We start from the raw sequence: 21,625 nt of genomic DNA, 5'->3' as shown, positions 1-21,625 counted from the left end.
GTAAGAGGCAGTACTGCATGTCTTCCTTGTGAAGATCCCATCAACTCTTCATGCGCCTCCTGCAAAGACTAGGGTTGGCAGAGTTTAAAAGAAAGAGCATGAATAAAAACCCCTTGCTGACATCCTTAATGCGTAAAAAAAGGTCCTTGCAAGTCTTTTTTTTTTTTTTTTGCAAAAAGTCTGTTTCGAGTTGAGATTAGCTCATTTCAATGCAAGCAGAAAACACAGTGCTCTTTGAAGAGGCCATGCGCTGAAAGTTCACGGTCACTACTAAAAATGGTGGGTTTGGTGTCAGAAATCTTGAACTGAGAAACAGTCATCTGGGCCAAGTGGGATTTTGACTTGCTCTGTTGTTGGACCTCTTCCCACTTAAAGTCTTAGGCTGAGTTTCACAGCAAGCCAACCATTTGGTTTGGCAGACGTGCTCAGGCCAGACCTGCCTTTTAAGTAATGCTGAGCCATTAAAAAGAAAATACACAGCTCCACAATACAACAAAACCAGCTGTTCTTGAACAGCAGTCAAGAGGGACAATAAGTCTTCTTATGTTGGGAAGAATTAGCAAGCCTTTCCTTCCCACTGAGCCAATATAAGGAAGGGAAAGGCTCAGCAAAGGGCTGAGCAATGCCAGCGCTCAGAGTAAACAGAGGTGAGCTGGAAAGACGTCTCCGGACTAAGCCCTCAAACAATGGGCCCCAGAGGGAAATAGAAAAGCAAATATTAATGTTTTGCCATTCACATGGCCCCAGAGAAAAGAGAACAATGCCTTCAGTTGGACACCACCTTGATGTGTTGTTCCTCCTCCCCTCTTACTCTAAAATGTCATTTTAGGACCCGTGATTTCTTTGGAAGTGATTGCCAAGGGCTGCCTGCTGCCCAGTGGAGCCCTGCTACCTGCTTTTCCATTGCCAGAGTGAATGACAACTTAACTATAAATGTATTCCTGTCCCTCCTACCCCAAAGTTGTGCTCCTCCTCATGAAGCAAAAACCAGAAGCAAATGAGAGACCCTTTGACCTTGACTGTAGCAATGAACTCCCATCAGCTGGGATGAGACCAGGGCTTGGACAAAGAATCACATGCACCCAACTCCTCTTACACCTGGCAGAAAGGGTGAGCAAAATGCTGGGGGACTCAACAAACTGGGAACATCGTCAGGAGGAGGCAGAGATGAGGTCTTGGCTTGTACTTCTTCAGCAGCACGTTGCTAACCCAGCCTGGCTTTATGAGACCTGCCACTCTTCAGCTCATCACCAGTGCATTAGCAAGACCAAGATCCTCTTCTGGCCAGAAGACCCAGATCCTCATAGCAGTAGTCCCACTGAAGGTTCAGCCTCCAGCAAACCTCATGGATGAAGCTATGTGTTGGGGGATACTCCTGTGGATGTCACTGCAGTGGTCGCAGATGCTAAGCTTGAGCTCCAGGAGACTCTTGCAGAGAAAAGTGCCTCTCCTGGCTATGCCAACAGCACCTGGGAGGATTTTTCATCAAGGCAGGTGGTTAGCATTTGCAATGGAAATAAAAAGCAGGCTCCTTGTGCCCCTCTCTAAAGCTCATTGTGGAGGAAGGAGGTATTAGGCTGTCTTGTCTGCCTGCACAGAGCTGTGCAAGCCACACTGAAATGCAGCTGGGCTCTTATCCTGGCCTAATTGTTCCAGAGGCAAATGAGATCAAGAAGAGGAGAGGGCCCTTGTGCTCAGCCATTTGATATAGGGGGTTGTCATGGAAACTGCTGCATAATTAAAGCCTCCCTCTCTGCTCCTATTTGCTGTGTTTTTGTAGGAGTTGGGCTGCATCATTTGGGGCCTTTCAGTTATTGTTGCTGTTACAAAGTGAATTGTCACATCTTCCTCTTGAAATCAGGCTGGTTCAGCAACATGACCACATCTCAGAAAATATGTGGCATTGCTAGATGTTTACTGTCTTCAAACAGGACCATTTATTTGTTGCTGATCAGCAGCCATGACTGTCCTGAGCTCCCCTTTAGTCCATCTCCTCCAGAGCAGCAGCAGGGTCAACTGCTGGTGCCCTCCCAGGACTCAGTGCTAAGCTGGAAGAAAACCCTACCTGTCTGCAGTTCAATGAATATTTAAGAGCTCAGTCATGACCAGCAGAGCAAGGCCATATAACCTTACACCACTTTCATGCTGATGCCAGTAAATTGTGTGCTGCAGGCACCTACAGCACCGAGGCCAACAGCACAGCCCAAACCTAGCAGAGATGTATTGTTCAGCCAAAAGGCACCGTGCAGTGAAATGCTATGGTCACCTGCCAAATGCTGAAACACTCATAGCACCAAAGGTTTCCCCAATTGATGCTGGTGTAGAAAACTCAGCCCCAAGGCGGGGAAAGATGCGTGAATGCCTTCTCTCCAGCCTCTCTGCAATAGCCACTCCATGGGCTGGCACCAGGAAGAGGGGACACCAGCAGCGAGGCTGGGAAACCATGGGCATGCTACATTCTTCTGCTCCAGCTAGATGATTCACAAACCACCTTCCCACTGCATGCTCCTGCTTTTTTGCTGCTCAGCTAAGCCAGAGTGTGGATATCCTGGTACATGTGTTTGGCAGGGTCACCCATCAGAGGTTTTGATTAGCTGCTGTGCAAGTTAATCACCTATGTTGTCTGGGAAATAGCCACGGGTGAGACAAGGCTGCCTCTCCCTCCTAGCCTTCAGAATTGGACCTTATAAAGTGATGAAGAGACCTGCACTTCATCAGGGACATCAGATGAAGAGGGGCTGGGAGACACTCTGCAGCCAGAGGGGATGATGTACAGTCGTGCACAGCTATCTGTGCTTCCTCAAAATGAGATATGTTTGAGCCCATGCAGCCATACATTCTGGCACGTAAGGAATCTTTTAAAACAGAAAGGTTTTTTTCTTCCTTTTTCCAGATGTAGCTGAAAACTCAGGGGTTTTTTGGTTTTTTTTTGTGTGGTTATTTTTGTTTTGTTTTGTTTTGTTTTTTAAATAAACCTCCTGGCATGGAATGAATCACTGTTTTATTATTCCATGTTTCACATTCTTTCTACAATGGGTTGCAATAAATTTTAACTTCATAAAATCAGAGGAATATAGTGAAAAACCTCAATAGCGGTGGTTTTTTTCTGCATAGCAGCCAGTAAATCAAGCCATACACTGGAACAGAACAGGTTCATTAAATTGTACCACTTTGATGTTATCTCTCTGGCTGAGCTGCAGGAAAGTCTGGGAAAACACGTGATACTTCTAGGGGAAAACACTTGTTTTGTTCATTAGTATGCATTAAAGCCTGGCTACCGAGGAGCTAGTCATCACGAAGTAAATAAAGCAATTCTGATTCAGGTGAAAAGCAAACAAGAGCAATATCCATCCTAACAGCCATCCTCAAGCTCAGGTTTTTGCAGAGACCTCCATCCACAACCTTCTGTTGCTGACTGCCACAGCCCATGGACAGACAGTCCTCCCACTGGCTTCTGAAACTGCTCAGTACAACACAAGGAGCTGCAGATATCTCTTCATGTGCTGATCAGAAAAGCTCCAGAGTAAGGGTGCTACGATGGAAGTAATCTGATGGGACACCAAGGGTAAGGAGCAAATCCTGTGGCGGGGGCTGACAATCTCCTGGCAGAAGCTGAAGCAGTGAGAACATCAGGGCAAGGCAACATCAAGTGTAAGGAGATCTTATGTCTTTGATACAAAGACACTGGAGAAATATGCTGCAGAGTGAAAGACAAACTCCCTCAAAGAAGGAAAACCATAATGTTGAGCTGAGCCATGGAAGGGAGCTCTCTCACTCCTCTTGGGCAGGCAGGCAGGCAGTAAGGGAGGAGCCATTCCTGGTTTTGGTGGAAGGTTACTTTTGAACAGCCAAAACAGGGTTTTTCTGGACCACATTCAATAAAAAGCATCGTTTCTTTGGAGAAAAACATAAGGCTCTATCTCCAGTTGTGGAGACATGCCCAGTGTGGCTGTCACTGTGCAGTATCTCTTCCTCCACCACGTGCAGCTCCTCCACCAGGGTCCATGCTTGCTGGCTACAGCTCTCCTGCGCAGCCCTACACATAAAGAGCAGGTAGCACCTTTGTTATCCGAAAAGTGGATTCAAAAGATGTTTTTCAAAGAGGTGAGGCCCAGTTGTATGTCTTATGATTAGGAGGAGTGCCATAAAAGGAAAGAAGCAAGGGATGCTGGTGTCCTGACATGCCTCGCAAGGGCCACAGATAGCACAGGTAGAGAGGATGGTTTTTGCAAAAGCCAGGAAAAGGCCAAGAAAAAATAGAGAAAGGAGGGAAGGTAGTGAGGAGAGGAGCATGGAGAATTAGACCTGGGCTGAAGGTCTCCTCACCTGGGGAAAGTAAGGAGATAGGACTCACCTTGGGGAAGGCTCCTGAGAGAGACACAATGGAGGCACAGACACCACAGCTGGTGGGAGAGGTGAACCGGGAGTGTTAGACGACTCTTTCCCACTGCACATCCAAGCTGGTGTGCAGGGCAAGGACGTACAGCTGCCAGTAAGTTGTGGTGGGTCACAGCTGATATTTTCCCCACCAAACATTAAGCTCAGCTTTAATGCATCTCCTGTGTTTGCAGCAGAGAACGCTGCTGGGATGTACCATTACAGGGCTGCACCATCAAGTGTTCAGATATTAAATTGTGCTGGGACAAGCTCACCTCCAAAAGCCTTGTTCTGGGAGCCTCAGCACTGCACAGACCTCTGGGACGGAGGCAGGAAGGTGGTGGAAATGCTTACAGTGCACCCATCCCTCCTCAGGCAGAGATAAGACTGCTCCTTCCCAAAAGGGCTTTGCCCTTGCCCTCTTCACGTCCCAATTTCTGCAGGACACTGGAGGTCACAGCACCCTTTGGGCACAAGCCTTGCCCGTTAACACGTCCCATGGGCCAGGGCGGTGTGTGATAACAGGCAGGACTATGTATCCAGAGCTGGAAAACCTCATAAGATTGGAATATTTTAAATTAACCTCGAGAAAAGCAAATGGAGGTGTTGCATCTCATCCTCTTGGGAGAAATGTGATGGCTGTAAGCAGGTTCTGCTTGCCTCTCTGGGAAAAGTTTGGATACAAGGCACAATTTATCTTGCTCTCTGAGTGTGGTACCCAAGAAGTCTAGGGATCATCTAATCACTCTGCGCTTTTCCTTTGCAAAGCTACCTATGGCTGCTCTGCAGAGGTGATGCTGGAAGCCTATCCCAGGGTATCTCCTCCTAGTCACCAGCTTCCCCAAACTTCCGGCAAACCAAGGGTTCCAGAGACCCCCAGCTCTCCATCAACCCAACAGGTTAAAATAATGAGCAGGGAGAGAAAGAGATAGAAAACAGCACTCACCTAGGAAACTCAACTATACCAATACCTTCAAATGTAAATGTCCTACATACATCTCTATATATGCATATATGGTGGCTCAAGCCCAACATCCAACTGCTGAATATAGCAAGAAGCAAAGGTTAACATGAATCCATGATAAATTATACACGTGTGTGATTACACTGGTATAGATAAGGCCTCTCCTCCTCTCTAGCAGTACGAACAACAAAATTGTGGCATGGTAACCAATGATTCACTTACATATCTGGAAAAAAAACCCCTTGCAAATATTAAATGAGAATAAAATTGATAGTTTTAAATCACTGACTCAAATCACGAGGTAAAACAGTGAGTAGGAACCTGTGATTTAAATAATTTCTTCTGACAATAAGGCAAGAAAGATACCATCTATTTTCCTAGTGGACTTTCATTACCGTCAGAGACTAATATATGTCTTAAATCAAAAAACCTATTGCACTCTCCACCTCAAAAGCTGCTTTGCAGTTTCAACTTCTGTGTCTATAAAAAAGCTACTGCTAACTGTGGCCTTATCTATTTTTCTCTTTTTAATAATATCATGACCTTTGTTAACACTGTCTGCCATCAAAAAAAAATCCTAAATCATCACCTCTTCTTCCCCAGAGGCACATTCATTTTATGTTTTGCTTTCCTTCCTGATGGAATAAAAAAATGCCTGGATGCAGACCCTGCTTTATTCAGCCTTAATTGTGCAAAATCACAAACACACATAATTAAAATTTCAGTGTTCAGCTTGCCTTGAGACTTGCACTCACAAGGAGGGCTGGGCTCCTTTTCTCTCATGCTTAAGGAATTAAATAAATGCTTTGGTGTGGAAGTGCACCTCTCCTAGGCATGTGAGCACTGCCCACCTAAGCAGAGGGAGCCATGCAGTTATTTTTCTTTCATTGTTGGCATGGAAAGTAATTTTTCAAGTATCTTTTCATCCCCTATAGCTTTCTGGATCCATCTCCCTCCTGAGCCTTGCAGATCCTGGTGGCCTGAGCCTCCCACCCAGCATGCAGGTCAGACACCCTGGCCTGGCAGTGGCCAGGACAACGAGCTCCTTGGCCAATGCATGAGCCCACGTTTGCTTTCACAGCCTGGAGGGGCCATGCTGACCTTGTCTCATTCCAACAAGGCCCTGGAATGCAGGACAGACTGGCCTCTTTGGGAAGAAGAACTCCCAGGAAGGATGCATTGCCAAGGGGCATTGCATGGGAACAACCAGCAGGCAAAGCAATGGGTCCTAAGCACCTGACCGTGCTAATGGACATGGAATGGGAGATACTGTCCTAGGTATTAGTCATCTTTGCTACTTTTTTTGCTGAATTTTGCAATTTTTAGTGAGAAAAAGGCAGCTACCTATGAGAAACTATTTACGATCTATTGGAAGCTGGAGAACATCAGACCCTGCAGCCAGTGGAGGCAGAGTTAAAATTATTGGGTGAAATCCTGGCCCTCAAAGAAGTCAACACCGTCCATTGCCTCCTGACCAGGATTTCTTAGGCTCTTTTTTTCCCTGTACCCTGCCAAGCTCCTCATGCTTTGCACTCTTTTGGCCATCCTGCAATCCCTCTATCCATTCAACCATGCTGGAAATTGCTATGGGGAGGAAGGGACATTTACACAAATAAAAGAACACTATTTCCAAACAGCAAAGTGTTTCTAAGGATCTGGGGAAAGACATGAAGGTGGTACTTCATTCAATTCATCAGAGCTGTGTTTAAAAAACCAAACAATCAAAAGAACAAACAAAAAAACCCTTAACACTTATTAAGAGTTCTGTAATGTTTTTTCAAAACAGCATTATTGCCTAATTAGTTTACCATATGTATGTTCTTGTATTTTGGTAGGTGATAACTGGCATTTGAGAAGGATGGACTGGTGCTATGAAGCAGGGGAAGCATTAAGCCAGGAAGTAAGAGGATCCTATTTTTGACTTGAGTCATGTGGTCATTTATTTACTCCATTTTTCTGTAGACACTGTCCCTGAAGTGAGCTGCATTTAAAGTAAATGCGTGGTGGTTTTGTGTGTGCTACATTAGTACACACACTGTTTTATTTTCACAGGGCGTTATGAAGATGGTGTTGGGGTATCTATGGTTAAAGTGTAAATCTTGTACACCTGCCTCTTATTTTCAGCGACTAGGATTAAGCCATATCCACACAGTTTTTTCTAAAGTCTAGGCTTACCATGCTTTAAAGATACATCTACAAAGAAGCACGAGGGGTCAGTTGGTGAGGTGCGGAGGTGCAAAGGAAATCCACAGCTCAGCAGGATGCTCTGGAAGGACTCCTGCAGAGCAGACTGCTGTAGGCGCAATACTTGCGTGCTGCTGCAGAGTCGTCTCCAAGCAGTGGATGTTAAATGGGTATTTCTGTGCTCTTTGGAAAAGCAAAACACCTTGGGGCCTTGCCAAGCATGGCTTAAAAAGCCACCAACATGTACTTTAGGAAACAAAGCACAAGAACAAGCAGACTTACAAGTACACTGTGCTTTCTCTCCCTACAGAATGCCACTCTGAAAGAACTTAATGTTTGCAGAGGAGATACTTTGGTTATAACTGAAGGAAAGCTTCCGCCAAAGGTAAAACGCGAGAGATTGTGTTCTTGAGTCCGTTGACAGTGTCTGGATGAGAGTGGTTTCTTTTTTTTCCTCTTGTTTATTTTAAAACTACTTCCGTTGGAAAAAATTGAGTTGGCAAGAATGAATAATGCTTTTCGTAGTTTTACAGCTATTTAAAATGTAAATCAATATTTATAATAGTCTTAGTGTGTCTGTATCTATTCCTTCAACTTTGGTAGTGAAAGTCTTGCCCATTTGAGCTTCTTTGTCTAGGAGTGTGCTAAGGTTAACAGATCTGGAGGAAATCAGTATTTCTGGCATGCAAGGTTCTTGTGAAGACGTAACTGTTATGCTACTACTTCCTCATAAAATGATAAAAATACAGGCTCTTCAGTGTTTGCTTTCAGTTCAGATTTGTACTGAGGGTGGTGTTCAAAAATTAGGGACGTACTGGGAGACCCTCTTGTCAGTGATGGTTATACAAGTGGAAGGATTCTCTGCTAAGAAACCTGAAGCACTCTCAGGATGGTTTGGGTTGGAAGGGATCTTTAAAGATCACCTAGTTCTGATCTTTTGCTAGATGAGGTTGCTCAGAGCCCCATGCAAGCTGACAGTGAATGCTTGCAGGGATGGGGTGTCCACAGCTTCTCTGGGCAACCTGCTCCAGGGTCTTGCCGCCCTCGTGACCAGAGGTAGTCCCCTCGGCCTGCCCTCGTGTGCTGCATGCCCCAGCCCCTCGCCATCTCCAGGGCCCTGGGATGGCCCCACACCCACCCACCAGTGTCTGTCCTGTACTGGGGAGTCCAGCTGCAGTTGCCCAAGTACCTACTAAGAGATGAGGAAAGCATCTTTACTGTTCTTTTTCTTGTTTTACTGGGTTTTTTAAAATTAGGCCATAAAAAATCACAGAATGGTAGGGGTTGGAAGGGACCTCTGGAGATCATCTCGTCCAACCCCCCTGCTTGAGCAGGCACACCCAGAGCAGGGGGCACAGGACCACATCCAGGCGGGGTTTGAATGTCTCCAGGGAAGGAGAGTCCACAACCTCCCTGGGCAGCCTGTTCCACTGCTCTGGCACCCTCACAGGAAAGAAGGTTTTTCTCATATTGAGGTGGAACTTGCTGTGTTCCAGTTTGTGCCCAGTGCCCCTTGTCCTGTCATTGGGCACCACTGAAAAGAGTCTGGCCCCATCCTCTTGACACCTACCCTTCAGATATTTATAAGTATTGACAAGATCCCCCCTTAGTCTTTGCTTCTCCAGGCTGAACAGACCCAGGTCTCTCAGCATTTCCTCATAAGAGAGATGCTCCAGCCCCCTGATCATCTTGGCAGCTCACTGCCGGACTTGCTTGAGCAGTTCCCTGTCCTTCTTGAACTGGGGAGCCCAGAACTGGATGCAGTACTCCAGATGTGGCCTCACTAGGGTGGAGTAGAGGGGGAGGATGATCTCCCTCGACCTGCTGGCCGCACTCCTTTTAATGTAGCCCAGGATATTGTTGGCCTTCTTGGCCACAAGGGCACGTTGCTGGCTCAGGGTCAGCTTGTTGTCCACCAGCATTCTCAGGTCCTTCTTAGCAGAGCCGCTTTCCAATAGTTCAGCCCCCAGCCTGCACCGGTACATGGGTTGTTCCTCCCCAGGTGCGGGACCTTGTTCTTGCTCTTGTTGAATTTCATGAGGTTCCCCTCGGCCCAGCGCTCCAGCCTGTCCAGGTCTTGTTGGATGGCAGCACAGCCTGCTGGTGTATCAGCCACTCCTCCCAGCGTGGTATCATCAGCAAACTTGCTGAGGTTACGCTCTATCCCTTCATCCAGGTCACTGATGAATATGTTGAACAGGACTGGGCCCAGCACGGACCCCTGGGGAGCAGTGCTAGTTACAGGCCTCCAACCAGACACTGCCCTGCTGATCACAACCCTAATCTTGAAAAGAAGCGATGAAGCAGCTGGAAGGGACAGTAACGCCGAAGGCCAGGCTTTCTTCCTGGCAGACCTGTGGTCTTTCGCTTCTCCAGACAAACATCTGTCTGTCTGAATTCCTTGCCTGAAGTGCTGCTGTTCTTGGTGCGCTGCCGCGGAGGATCTGTCTTTGTCTTCGACCACCCTCGTCCTCAGACTGCAGGAACAGCACCTCCAGGCCGCAGGGTTCTTGGTGGGCCTCTGAGGGAGGGCTCCTGTTGCCTGGGCACAGCAGCCTGGCAGAAGCCATGTCGCCTTGTCCCCTGGTCTTGGGGGTGAGAGCAGAAGAGATGGCACCCCTTCAGGAGGGGTGGGGGTAGGGGTAGGGGAACGGGAGAGAGGGGCTCATGCTGGGCACGGAGGCTGCACCTCCCAGCTAAGGCCGGGTGCGGAGGCTGTGCCGACAGTAGGGTGCTGGCCAGATGCTGGTGTCACGCGTGGCATGCTGGTGGATGTGTGGTGTCATGGAGGAGGGAAGCCCTGGCACGGTGTAGTGATGCCAGGGGAGCCGTGATGGAGGTGGATCCACTTCCATTGGCTCTTCTTGGTGTTTGGGTGGATCCACCTCCATGGGCTCCACACCATCAGCTGCGTAAGTGAAGGCCATCGCTGCCATGCACCTGCTGGTGCCTCCCCTCTCACAGTGCCTCCTCTTCCTCCACAGCTCCTGCAGCCACCTCTCTTCCCTCTGACTTAAAGGTGGGCAGCCACCTTTGCTGTGGGATCTCTTGGTGCCCAGCATTGCTGGCATGAGACAACCTCGAAGCTCAGCAAAAACAGTGGGGCGAGCTGCTGTGGTCCCTGTGTTTATAGGGCCCGGAATAGAAGGCTTGTGACATCAGGAGGCCACTGTGATGGCGATGTGTGTGGCCAAATATGGCTGTTTTGGGAGTTGGGAGGCCCTGAAAAATGCCCTAATGTGGGAGAAGGAGGAGGGTTGAGGTGGGATGAAGGTCCCTTTCCTAGGCATTGCTTGCCTGTGTTATTCTGCTGTCCCTTGGGCACAGGGGCTGCCCTCCACCTCCCCTTGTGTGCCCTGGACTCCAGCCCCTCCCTTATCCCATGCCTGGGGTGCCTGGATGAGATGGTGACAGCAGTGTTCCAGGAAGGTCAGGGTTCCTCAGTGACACACACACACACACACCCCGGCTCCCTGCACATGATGAGGCCTCCTGTGCCTGACTGTAGTTGAGATGGGGCAAAGCATCCAGAGATCCCACAGGCAGGAAAGGGAGGCACACCATGAGATTGTCAGTGTGCAATGAACAGCAGGAGGGTTGCCTGCTGCTAGATATCACCTCCTCTCACGACCAAATGTCCTTGTCTAGTGGTCCCACACCCCTCTGTACTTTGCCCTGGAGGTTTGTGGGCCACTATTGGGGAGACAGAGCCAAAGACTCCCCAAAATTTGCTGCTTCTGATGCCCAGGGCATGACCACATTGTGTGTGCAGGTCTGATAGCTGACTAATCCCTGCCACTGGAGGCAATCAATGCCAGCATCAGCCCCAAGGACATGAGCAATGCCTCAGACACAACCCACTGCTGCTACTGACCCCTTGCCTGGTGTTTGCTCCAGACCCCTGCTTGCCCCCTTTCTGCAGAGAGTTTAGAGACATGCAGAGATGCTCAAAATTATTTCATGGTGGTTTTATGTCACCATGGAGTGGGACCCACTCCATCTTCTGCCACCTTCACCTGCAGTGATATCCCTGCAGGCAGCTCCTCTTTCTTCCAAACTCCTCTTTGGGGTCCCACCAGAGGTGTGAGCCCTCCCTGGCACAGATGCCCCAAGACCTTGCAAAGACACAAGGGAAATAAGCTTCTGGAAACCTCTGCAGCTTTCCAAAGCCCAGCCAGAACGGATGACAAGGTGATATTTTTTAAAAGCTTTGAAAACGAGGGACTGAAGTTCAGGACTTGGCTGGGCGACAGTTATTCGTGCTGGTGAGCAGGTCACAGTAAATGCGTATTTAATGAGAAATATTATTCTTTGGGTATTTCCCCATGGGTGTTCCTGCCATTCCCTGTTATTTCCTGATTGCAGCAGCTGAGTCACAGCTGACTCCAAAGAGCTGAGAAAGTTCAGCAGGAAAACTAACTGGTCCTGGTGTCTCTGGTGACCTCTACAGAAAATCAGATCTGGAGTTTTGCACATGGGATGAGCAGATGGAATTTGTCAGAGACCTGAAAGTTGGGTCATGATCAATGGGAATTAACAGCGAAGATGCTCCGAGCAGGATGGACATGAAGGGGGGTTGGGGAAAGGGTGGTGTGTTTCCCTCTTGTTTAAAAAGGTGTATAAAAATGAGGATTTTTGTGTAATCCATGAAAACTTGAAGCACCTGTCCTGAATTTTGCCCAGTCTTTGAACACAGTTGGTGAGTAACATTTTGGGGAAGAAAGGGATTGGTTTTTTTCTTGAAGTTCCAAGCCCTTGGATTCAAACCCCTACAAAATATGAAGTTCTTGTTTCTCAGTTTTACTAGCTTCAGAGTTAAACAGCAGTGACCAACACCATTAGCTGAACTTCCACTAGCAGAGCAGAAGCAAAAGGCGAATTCAATAAAGTAAATTTTAAAACCAGAAACCCCCAAAATCATGATTTTGTGAGCACCATCCTGGGGTAGTGGAAGAGGTGGGGCTGATAGGTGCACCTTAGGAAAAGGGAGCTGTTAGGGGAAAACCCAGTATCCCAAATCCTGAGCTGGGTGAGGCTGCTATGGCTCCATGCCCCAGAACCAGCCAACCCCTTCCTGGCCTAAGTATAACTCCTGTGCAAACTGCCCTTCCCCTGCACCCCAAAATATGTCCCATACCCCCAGGCAGCAAGTCCCAAAGGTCATTGACTCGTTTGATGGGTGTCAAATGATGGAACAGCCCTGGGAGGGTCCCAGGCAGGGCTTTTGTCACATAACTTAACACAGACCCCTGTCTCCTTCAGAGGGAAAGCAGGGAAAGCAGCAGAAAGAGGAAGGGACATCTCCATATCATTTTCTTCTCAGACTAGGCTCAGTGCCAACAGTGCTGCCAGTATAAATAATGGAACGTGATGACAGGGACATTTTTAAAGAAGAACAAATCACCAGACTACTTTTTAGAGCTTCTTTCCTCTAGTCTAAGTGATGCTAATGAGGGAGGTCAATCCGTTTCCATTTCTCCCTGCTACACAAGCTGGGACATTTATCTTCTTTGACAAAAAAATGCCTAGAGCAGACTTTCATCTTTCAGTGTGCATGGCTACTATGTCCCTTTATAGGGAGGAAAACATTTCTAAAGGCTGTGATGGAACAATACCCCAGGGGATGCACACAGCACTTCTTCCCCACCACCCTTGCTGCCTGCAACGATCAGCTCAAACACTGCTGCTGCTGGATCCCATGCCCGAGAAGCTGCCTTCAAGGTTGTCTTGTGGTGTGCTGGGGACACCCCATACTGCAGCAGCCTGGCTCCACCAAACTGACTAGCAACGGAGCCAGTTACCCACAGGCAGGACTTAGAGTGCAGCAGGGCACTGAGGGGATGCTGGCAGTATCTTCATGCAGGGAGTAACATCTTGTCAAGCAGCATGTCAGAGAGGATGGCTTGGAGTGACATAATCTTTCCAGCCCTGATCTCGTCCCAATCATCTCGTATTCCAGTGACTCACATGGGAAGCACTCCCATTTCCAGAAGAACAGATGATAGACCACACCACAAGCCAGATTATGTTGGGTATATTGGGTAAAACTCAACATATGTTCCCCTGTGCAGCCAAATCCCTGAAGTTTGGGAGACAGTCCCCAGGCAGCCAGCTTTCCTGGGAGAGTGCTGACTTTCCTTCCTGGTGTGGCAGCTGGAAGTGGCTCAGCAGCTCCCATCTTCACAGTAGCAAACCTGGGCTCCCAGCTCCTCCTCTATGGGCAATTTAGATGTATCCTTTTGGAGGACTGGACTTCTGAGGCTGTTATCCTGCCCCAAAAAGCAGCATCTTGTTTCTTCTCCAGACAGACTGGATGTTCCCAGGGAGGAATCAAATGAAGCTGGCAGGGGTGAAACTCAGCTCAAAAAAAGAGGAGGTGGGTCCTCCAGATTGCAGCTCCTCATGGAAGCAGGTGGTAGATGCTGAAATGTCCCTTGAGCTCAAGGGGAGCTGAAAATGGTTGGGACACGTATCAGCCATTCCTGCCATCGTCATTTATTTCAGCCACTGGAATATCCAATGAAAGGGTTAAAGTGTTTCTAAATGGATCTACTGGAAAACAAGCTGTTAGGCCAGTGGTGGCCTGAGTCGAGGGCACTCAAATAGAGGCAGAAGTAAGTGCAGAGCCGCTATGGTGCATGCTGCGCTAGATGTCCCCAGGTACGTGTTTACAGAGGAGAGGCTAAAAATTCACAGTGTGCCATGGCAGCACAGCTGGGAAAACATGTCAAGAAACATTTCTGGGAGACGCATATCAGGGTGATGGACCTATCCTGCCTCTGGGAGCACTTTCTGTGGCCATATTGGCAGGGAATTCTCTTGCTGCCAGGTGGAGCAATGCAGGGCAGGCTGTGTAAAATGGCTTTCGTCACCTATGTAAAGCTTCCTTAGAAAGCAGCAGTCACTTCTGTTTATCCATGCTGAGGCCTATTATATTTGTCAGGTGAGGTGAGAGCCTGGAAAATGAGAGCTAGCCCCCATTGGGCACTGCGGCATCCATCCGTGTGCCCAAAACCGTTCCTCCAGGATTAATAAACCTCTTGCTGGTGGAAATGGCTCTGGGTGAGTTCCTGGGGTCCATACCTCTTCCCAGCCCTCAGCTGGTTATGATTATGATTCACACTGGGGTTTTTGCTTTATTTAGCAGGAGAAAGGTGTTTTGCAGAATTCAGCAGTGGTTTTGTTCCAGGCCAAACAAAAAAAGCCCTGTGGACTGATTTATGTTTACGTTCAGTGCAAATTCCTGGCCAAACCGACTTGAAAATACCGTCATATGCCCTCCTGCAGGGCTAGTAACACTGACAACATCAAACACCCCAAAGCCCTGGCTTGGTTTCTTAAAAATCATGAAGGTTCATTCACTATTCATGGTTCTTCCCTCCATTCTGCAACTAACTCGACAACCATAAGGTTTTTAAAAAATAGTAAATTTTTTTTTTACAAGGAAAGCAAAGATTAACAATTAATCACTTCTCCCAGGATTTACAGAGAATAATATAAATTACTGTAGGAAATACCATAAGGAATAGTGGTGATAATATCTGTGTTTCAGAAGACCCGGCTTCTTGCTTTATTGTCACAGATTGACAATAGATAACAAACCTCTTAAAAATATTAATCTTTGAAAAGGAAAAAAAAAAGCCTGAACCAAGTCTAAATTCTCTGGAGCATTCCCACTTGGTGAATGGGCTCCCTGTGCCTGACACTAATTAATTAATCTCCTCAATCTAAATTGCTTCTTCTGCATCCCCAGTCTACAGGAAAACTTAAGCAAGACCTGAATGCCTAAGAGGGGAAGCTGTATTTATTTAAGGTACCATTTAGTAGCAGCAATTTTCTTTCTTCGTTTTTTTCTATTTTCTGTCTCCTGGATTGGGCTTAGTCTCCAGGGATGCAGCAGCCTCCGGGTTAGCTATTTTTAACCTGTTTGGGGTTGGGCATGTACTCTGGGAATGGGTCTAAAGCAGTAAGACAGTAGCAAGAGCAGCAGAGATGCAACCTCAGGCACACAGGTGATATTCCCTCTGCTGAGCCGCACTGGGGTGATGGAAGCCACACATGAATCACAGAATCACAGGCTGGCTGATGTTGGAAAGAACCTCCAGGGATCATCTGGTCCAACCCCCCTGCTCAAGCAAGGCCACCTAGAGCCAGTTGCCTAGGACTGTGTCCAGATGGCTTTTGAATATCTCCAAGAATGGAGACTCCATTACCTCCCTGGGTGACCTGTGCCAGTGCTCAGAGTGCTCAGACACCCTCACAGAGAGAAAGCATTTCCTGATGTTCAGAAGGAAGCTGCTGTGTTTCTGTGTGTGCCCATTGCCTCTGGTCCTGTCACAGGGCACCACTGAAAAGAGCCTGGCTCCATCCTCTTTGCACCCTCCCTGCAGGTATTTATACATATTAATAAGATCCCTCCATGCTTTCTGTTTTCTAAACAGTCCCAGCTGTCTCAGCCTTTCCTCATAGGAGAGATCCTCCAGTCCCTTTATCATCTTCGTGGCCCTTTCCTGAACTCTCTCCAATAAGTCCATGCCTCTCTTGTATTGAGGAGCGCAGAACTGGACCCAGCACTCCAGGTGTGGTCTCACCAGTGCTGAGTAGAGGGGAAGGATCACCTCCCTAGACTTACTAGCAACACTTTTAGCTAATGCAGCCCAGGATACCACTAGCTGTCTTGCAGCAAGGGCACACTGCTGGCTCATGTTCAACTTGGTGTCCACCAGGACTCTCAGGTCTCTTTCTGCAGAGCTCCTTTCTATCTGGGTGACCCCCAGCACATCCTGGCACCTGGGGCTGTTCCTCTCCAGGAGTAGGACTTTGCACTTCTCCTTGTTGAACTTTATGAGGTTCCTGTTGGCCCATTTCTCCAGCTTGTTGAGGTCCCTCTGGATGGCAGCACAACACCCTGGCATATCAGCCACTCATCGCAGTTTAATGTCACCTGCAAATTTGCTGGGGGTACACTATGCCCCATCATCCAGATCATTAATAAAGATATTGAACAGGATCTGATCCAGGATTGACCTCTAAAATGAAACTGCAGTCTGAGCCAGGAATGTCCATGGTGGCCATGACCTTTGGGGCTGGACATGCCCTGCATGTCCCATCAAGGCCAGTGGTGGGGCAGCCCCGCTCTGCGTGGGGGAGCCAGGAGGGTGACACCGGCCGGGAGGGGACAGCGGTGCCTGCAGGCACCAGCTCCATCCAGCGGTCAAACGCTTCCCTCTAGCGACACAGGAGCACAAGAGCAAGAGTCCTACGAAGGTGAATTGCAGCAGTCGTAGGCCAACCTTCTGTCACTGCACAGGGTGTGTGGTAGTTTGGGGTTTTTGCCCTTTGCCTTTACAAATCAGGCTCTATCAATGCCAATAACCCTTCTGCCACCCAGCTTCGTGATGCTGTGTGGTTGCTCTGAGGACTTGCAGGTGCTTGAAGCGAAAAGGCCCGCTTGCCAAGGAGGATGCAATTGGGTGGTTCATCCATTGCCCTTCCTGAAAGTCTGGGCTGGGTTGATCTCTGCTTGCAGAGAGGCGGTCAGCCCCAGATAACAGCCTCCTGCAGACCCCTGTGGCCTGGACTGATGGAGCCCAGCATCCGCTGGTGGGTGACCACTGCTCCCACATCGGTGGGGACCTTACTGGGTGCAGCGGGTTCAGTCCCTCCCTCCCCTTCGCTGCATGGAGTTAAGAAAAAGAATAAGCAGGAGCAACATAAGGACCTGGGAAACTGAGAGGTCTCTGGCTTCCCTGGGGCACTGCAGAGAGCAATGCCAATGCCCATCTGGTCAGCTCTTCATGCCCAGGGACAGCGAGGGTGGGGTGGGGACTGATGTGACAGGGCAGCTTTGTAGTAGCAAAACTGTGCAAATGCCATGGGGAAAACACAACCTGGACTGGATGAGAGGTAGACATAGCTGCTGGCAAGGAAAGGCTGTCAGCTGGGTGAAGAAGGAGCTGACAAAGCTTAACAAGATGGTTTGGGTGCTCTGGGTGCTGCCAGTGTGGTCACTTGCTCCCAGGAGACAGGACAGCTCACCCCCCTTCCCCTCCACAGCATATGTGGGCCCTCCTCTGCTCTTCACTGCTCAAATCCTTTGATTTACACCCTAGTTGTGGCTACCAGAGAGCCCTGCAGGCCAATTCCTCTTAGGGAGGACTTTCTCAGCAGCAAACAAGGTGCCCTGTGGGTCAACTCACATCGTTTTGCTTTTTTATTCTGCTCACCAGCTTTTTGATTTTACCGACCAACTGCCTGAATAAAAGTGTCTGGGAGCAAAGCTGCACATTAAATGAGCATGAAAATGCACACTTCCTGAGGCAATGATGTATGCTCAGATTAGACTCACAATCCGATGGGAATGGAAGGGGTGGGAAGACTTGGGAAGGGGCAGCGTTTTGCCAGACCACAGCCCCTAGAGCTGCCAGGTGTGAGGAGTTTCTTTGGGTCCCAAAAGAGAAAAGCAAGGCTTGTCTCCAGGCGATCACCAGGTGGCCCTAGAAAACAGCTTTTGCCAGTCTTGCTGAGCCTTCCCTGTCTGGTTAAATCTGATTGCTTTTATTTTATTTACTTTGGTTTTCTGAAAAGCAGGCTGGAAGCCAATGTCAGCCTTGAGAAAAGGAGGCTTAGAGGGGATCTCATGACCATGTACCAGTACTTAAGGGGCAGCTACAAAGAAGATGGAGACTCCCTTTTTACAAGGAGTCACATGGAGAGGACAAAGGGGAATGGACGCAAGCTGCTCTTGGGGAGATTCCGGTTGGACATGAGAGGGAAATTTTTCACAGTGAGGACAGTCAACCATTGGCATAATCTCCCCAGGGAAGTGGTTGACTCGGACACGTTGGACACCTTCAAGAGTCGTCTGGGCAGGGTGCTGGGCCATCTTGTCTAGACTGTGCTCTTCCTAGAAAGGTTGGACTAGATCATCCCTGAGGTCCCTTCCAACCTGTGATTCTGTGATTCTGTGTGATGCTGTGATCTGCAGTCATCCCTCTTCACCAGTGTCTCTGGGAGGTCCTTTTGGCCCTGACCCCTTGGATAGGTTTTGGCTCTGCTGCCAAGCAGTACAGGGGGATGCTTCTGGACTAAGGGGATGTGTTTGGCATCAAGTAGTGCTCCTTCACAGAACTGTGCAGACAGAAGAGGCACGCCTTGGCTCAGCTGCTACATATGTAGCAGGAACAGCCAGATGTCAGCACTGTGTCTGTCACACAGGTGCCCACAACTGCTGTCTACCTGGCAACTGGAGAGCATCCTAATGGAGAATTCATGCAAGGGAGGCATTGATTGCAAGGGAGGCAATGATTTGCAAGCCTTTCACTTGCCAGTAAGCACAAGCATGCACCCCAGAGGCTTTCACCCTCCTTTAGAAATAACACAGCACTATGGGAAAAGCAATCTAAAACTCTGCAGTTAAAGGAGTTTGCCCAGGGGTAGGTTATACATACAAGACTATGTATTTTAGATGACCTCAGGAAGGGAAAAGCAGATAACAAATGCCACATGCTGGCAGCAGCTGTTTTGCAGCCAGGCTGTGCACTGACCCTGGCACAGCTGGAGCCTGAGCCCAGGGGCAGGATGGTTTGTTTGGTGGAAGAGAACTGCCCTGGGATGGAGGTGATTTGGATTAAGCTCAGCCACAAAGAATGCTGCAACAGCGTAGGCTTCACCTTTCTGTGTCTACAAGTTCCACCTGTGAAGCTCAAGCAGGGGCAGATGCTTCCTTGTTCCACTGATGGTATGTCCCATGCCTGTGCCTGGCCTGGCACCAGGGCAATGAACTGCTGGCTGTCTGGAATGCCATAAAAAATTCCTTCCCCAGCTCTTAGTCAGCTCCTCCAGCCAGAGGAACTTAGGTTAGTAAATATAGAAGACCAAAAGTGGGCAGCTTTTAGCTCAGGTTCCTTCCCCAGCCCAGCAAACATAGGTGCTGGCCAGAGCAGAAATGTGCAGCCAGAACCAGGACACCAGCAGCACCCGCACCTGGCACTCCATGGCTCTGAGCGCCACTCCCAGCCTCTGGCTATTGAATCTCACAAGCCTCAGCATGGACCTCCCACACTTTGACCACAGAGCCCCAAACCAGACTCCTTCTCAGATCACTTATCCCTGTGGTGACCTTCCCAAGGTTGACCTGTTCTTCGTGCTTATCTCCCACCGTGCTTACCCTCCTTCCCTGGGGGGAGTGTCCCCCTGCCAGAAATTGCCCAGCAGCCAACAAGAATCGCTTGGGCTGTAATTCCAGCTTCATGATGTGAACATGCAGCTCCAGCCCCATTTCTACACTTCATTAGATGCCTTGGACCCCACTTGATTGAATTACAGCTTTGCTGCATCGAGTGAAAATTAGCAGGCAGGTGATATGCAGCATGATGTGAAACCGCATCGGCAGGGTATCATGTCCCTTCACCACTGTGCCTAGAAGATGCTAAGCAGAGTGGTAATTCCCAAGCTCTAGAGGCTTGGTTAGATCTTGCTGTGATAGAGGGAACAATTGATGCTGCAGTTATGCCTCTGCCTCTTAGAGGAAGGAAGTCAGCATGGAACAGGCATGATTGCCCAGGGTGCAACCTTGAAACTGAGTGTCCTCTACCCCGCACTGCCCACAGTGCTCTGTGGACAGTGGGGATGCTCCCTGTCCCCTGCCAGCCAGCCCTGGCCTACCCTCATCCTTCCAGGCTTGAGGCTTTGGTTTATTTAAGCTGTTGCTACAGGGGGAGCTTGGGGCTGGCTGGAAAGCAAGACTGGTGTGCATTAATCAGGTCTGAATTAGTAGCTGAGATCTGACCACCTACATGATTCTGGTTCATTTTTGCTCTAAATCAGGCTCCAGCTGTCTGAAGTAGCTGTAAACAACTGTACACCAGCTAAACACAGGTAAATCAGCTCTAAGCAGGATTTTCCCCTCTGGCCACGGAGCTTCTCCTTTAAGGATGGGGGGGGGGGGGGGGAGAAAAAAAAAGCACAGGCAGCAAATAAAATACTCTGACATTTTGGGGGTCTAAGCAGAAATTTGTGGTACAAATCACCTGAGGAGGTAATATGAGATGCTGGTGTGCTGCTGGAGAGCCCTGGGTGATTCATGAACCCTAAATCTCCACAAGCACTGAGCTTTCACTCTCTTTGCCATGCTTGCAGATCAGTAGGCTCCCAGATTTACTGCCCTGGGAATGGGTGCTGGGAAACTGAGGGGTTTTCTAAGCCTCCTGCTTATCACTGGTTGCAAGGATAATCTACTTGTCTTTTTTTTTTTCTTGAGAGAGAGAGTCAAGAAAAATTATAGGGCAAAATCTGAAACTCTTACTCCTTTCCCAGGCAAAACAACATGCAGTCTTGGGCTAGAATTATGCCAGGGTAGTGAGTGGCTGAGACCGAGCATTATTCAGGACAGGAATGAGGGAGGGATGTGTGACCATGTCTCTGCAGACAAACCTGAACCACACTATACATCATACCTGTGTGTGCACCTCGATTCAGCATCCTTCCTCCTCTGTAGAAGTGTTTTAGCCTTAAAAAATAAAGTTTCTAGGCTGCCACATTATCGAGCAGCTCCCAAAGAACCCTTTAGGCCAAATTTCCTCCCCACCCTCACTGATCAGTCGCTGGGGTGTTCAGTGTGTACCCCAGCATAGGGCAGCCTGCCAGAGACCAGTTCAGGTGGGTGCAGGTACTTTCTCCCCCTCAATTTTCACTTAGCTGCATCGTTCTTTGTATCCAAAACCAATGAATGTAGTGTCCTGGGGTAATGAAACCAGCAGGGTTTCAGTCTCCTCTCCTCTGGCCTCGGGATGCTTGTGAACACAAAAGCAGTCATTCTGAGCAGTTATTTACCCAGCTGGAGGCCAGGGAGGTGTGAAGGGTTATTCCCCTCCAGGCCCTGATTTGTTTGTGCAAAGGGTGTTGGGTGTCTGGTATCATGGTTCATCCAGGTGGGAGGAAAGGATTGCTCCTCCCTCCCTCTCAACCCAGGAGATGTTTCAGCCACCCCTAGATGTGTCTGTCCTTGGCAAAACAGAGATGACGGGATGGAGTATCTGTTCCCAAATAACATCTCTTTTCCTATAGGGTCCCCATGGGTGACTGATTTTGCTCCCCAGG

The sequence above is a fragment of the Phalacrocorax aristotelis genome, chromosome 5, assembly GCF_949628215.1.
Source record: "Phalacrocorax aristotelis chromosome 5, bGulAri2.1, whole genome shotgun sequence".
In the NCBI taxonomy this organism is placed as follows: Eukaryota; Metazoa; Chordata; class Aves; order Suliformes; family Phalacrocoracidae; genus Phalacrocorax; species Phalacrocorax aristotelis.
This window is presented reverse-complemented; position numbering follows the sequence as displayed.